At 45.6% G+C, this 2,945-nt stretch overlaps 1 long non-coding RNA gene across 1 annotated transcript; it reads left to right on the forward strand.

The window, feature by feature from the left end:
• The first annotated feature begins 539 nt into the window (after window positions 1-539).
• On the forward strand, window positions 540-2,692 carry LOC131424515 (uncharacterized). The gene is made up of 2 exons (XR_009227679.1): window positions 540-852; window positions 2,516-2,692. It is a non-coding gene; the product is annotated as an uncharacterized LOC131424515 (long non-coding RNA).
• Window positions 2,693-2,945: the final 253 nt, after the last annotated feature.

A 2,945-nucleotide genomic window follows, 5' to 3' on the forward strand; every position in this document is an offset into this window, starting at 1 on the left:
TACGCACGTGGGGTACTCTCAGGGGACATCTGTGCTTGCTCAAGGAAGGCTGAAGAGCCATGCTGTTTGTCTAGGGTGACAGGCAGCCTTGCCTAACGGACAGACCCATCAATAATCTATGGCTCAGTGGAGAAAGAACCCCATGAATAAGAAATGCTGCTGTTTGGAGAAGCCGCGCCAACCATGCCCTGGTTCCAGGGAAACAGAATATGCTCGGGGTGACACAGCGCTCTCTGAACTTTCCAGTTACGTCACCAGATAGCTTAGATCAGGAGCAATTTTAGAAGATGCATTCAACATGCTAATGCCCTTTCGGCCAGCTTGATTCCTTTGGGTCAAAGTCTGGTCAGAAACACACTTGACCAGAAGTTTGCTTATGTGTTTGCCTTTAAGACTGGTCAAGGACACTGAATTATTTTTGGCACGCTCAGCTCCACATCAGGTCACTGTGTAAGTATAGAAATGTCTATCTGGGTGGTGTTAGATCCAATATGGAAGACTGAAAAATCAACAGAATTCCCAAATATATTTTCGATTCCATTTAAAGCTCACGATCTTCTAGGTCTGTCTAGTTCTTCTTTATGGTAACATTTAATTATTAATCCTTCCTTACTTTTAGGATCTAATTTAAGAGTGCATTAATGGATTGCTCACTAGGGAGTTTGCCAAAACCATGGCTGGACCGAGTCGTCAGCATGTGAAGGTTGAGTGCGTGGATTTGGAGGCAGGTCGACCTGTGACGGAGTCTGGGCTCCCCCCACTCGCCAACTGCCTGACCTTAGGCAGGTTTTGTCTCCTCCTTCATAAGAGGAGGCCGTCTCATAAAGTATGAGCAAGCACAGAGCAAGGCAGGTAATGAATTTTCAATAAAGGTCAGGCATTTTTAATTGTTTTTCTTAGTTGTTCATCCAACAAATGTTCGTCGAGTGTTTTGTAGGGGCTCGTGATTGGGGACATGGTAGTAGGAAACATACAGTGTGGGCACTCTTAGGGCTTCTATTCTGGAAGTAGGGTAGACCAAAAACAAAAGTAAGTATTATTTTCTGGGTTGGGTTAAAAACTAATAAAAAAAAAGTAGGTAAGGAGAGAGAATGTTAGAGGAGGTAGGGAGGGGTGCTGGCACTGCCTCAGGTTTTCTGATGACATTTAAACCGGAGACAAAAAAAACAGTAAGGAAAGAAGCCAGGTCACAGAGATCATTTCAGACACAGGGAACTGCCTGTGCCAAGGCTCAGGGGCAGGAGTGTGCCTGGCGTGTTCAGGAAGAGCCAGAGAGAAAGTACAGCCAGAGTGGAGAAAGCAGGGGGAGGGGAGGGGGTGTTAGGGAGGAGGCGGGGAGCAGAACACGTAGAACCTTACGGGCCATGACAAGGACTCAGGATTTTACTGCCAGTGAGACAGGGAGCCACCAACAGGTTTTGAGCTCAGGAGGATCATGATATGATGGTGTTTTGATGGGATTCCTCTGCCTGCACCGAGAAGCGTAGACTGCGGGGGGTGGGGGGGGTGGGCAGACAGGGAACAGGAAACCAGGTAGATTGCACCTGAAATCACCTGTGAAATAGAGGACAGTGGTTTGGACAAGAATGGTCATAATAAAGAGGTGAGAAAAGGTCATATTTTGCATGTATTTTAATGACAGAGGCAGTAGGATTTTTAGGTAAGGTGGGGTTTGAGAAACAGAAAGAACCCAAAGATGACTCCAAGCCTGTGTAGCAGACACTACAGTTCTATTTATCACAATGACAGACAGGGATGCGGCAGTCGATTTGGCCATATAGGGGGAAAGAAATTGAAGATTCTGATTTGGGTATAGTAACTTTGAACTGCCTATTAACTACCTGGAAGAAGATGCCAAGGGTCGGTTTGATACACTGGTCTAGAGCTCAGCAGATATCAGGGTCTGAGACAAAACTGTGAGAACTCACCAATATGGCCGGCTCTGTTTGCGCTGGGTAGGCCTGTACTTCCTCCAAGTTAGGCATAGCCATGTGACATGCCTTAGCCAATGAAATGAGAGCAGAAGTGACGGACAGCTCAAGGCTTAATCCTTAACAGCATGATTCACTCACTATGTCCTGTTTTCCTGGCCAGGTGATAGAGGTGTAGGCCCTGAGTGACCAAGTGAGCAGATGTCCTTGCTGATTTGTGATGGACATTTCAAAGTGAAAGACACAAAATGTGTGCTGTTCCAAATCACTGAGCTTGGAAGGAAGTGTGCAGAAAGATCCAGCCTATTCTGACAATTGGGTCTGACGTGCAGACACAGATGGATTTTAAACCCACAAACCAGATGAGGTCATCTTCAGCACAAGTGTTAATGACAACCAGGAGGGACTTGAGGGCTGAGCCCTTCAGTGTCACTGGGATAGGAGAAGAAAGGAAGTCCAAGAGAAGGAGACTGTTAAGGACTTAATGTTTGGTCCCCACAAAATTCGTGTTATTCGTTGCCTTTATCACCTACCTGAAGAGTATATTTACTGGCTTATTAATTTCGAGTCTTCCCTGTTCCCAGAATTAAAGCTTCATGAGGACCAGAACTTTATGCTTTGAGGAGGGAGAAGAAGCTCTATAATGAAGACCTAGGAGTGTGGGTGACTTAAGAGATCCAGAGTGGGACCTTTGAACAGCTCAGAAGACCCAGAAGCCTAATGGTCATGAATTAAAACACCACCTATTTAGAAACGTGCTACTCTGTAGAATTGTTCTGTCTTATTTCTGCACAGTCACAAGAGGTTAGGAGAAGAAAATCCACGAGATGCCTGATGCTTGGGTTGCCCCTTGAACAAAATTGTGGAATGTGTTTTGTGAGCCCCCAAGAGTAATAATTAGCCAACATTGCCCCCCAAGATACCTGTCCACACCAATATCCCATATTTTCTATTAGACACTGGTGTTTTCTTTTTAGGAAACTCAAAGGACCCATCTGGACAGACTATGTCACT

The sequence above is a fragment of the Marmota monax genome, unplaced genomic scaffold (assembly GCF_021218885.2).
Source record: "Marmota monax isolate L192 unplaced genomic scaffold, Marmota_monax_Labrador192_F-V1.1 WCK01_AAM20220418_F8-fsc00029, whole genome shotgun sequence".
Taxonomy (NCBI): domain Eukaryota; kingdom Metazoa; phylum Chordata; class Mammalia; order Rodentia; family Sciuridae; genus Marmota; species Marmota monax.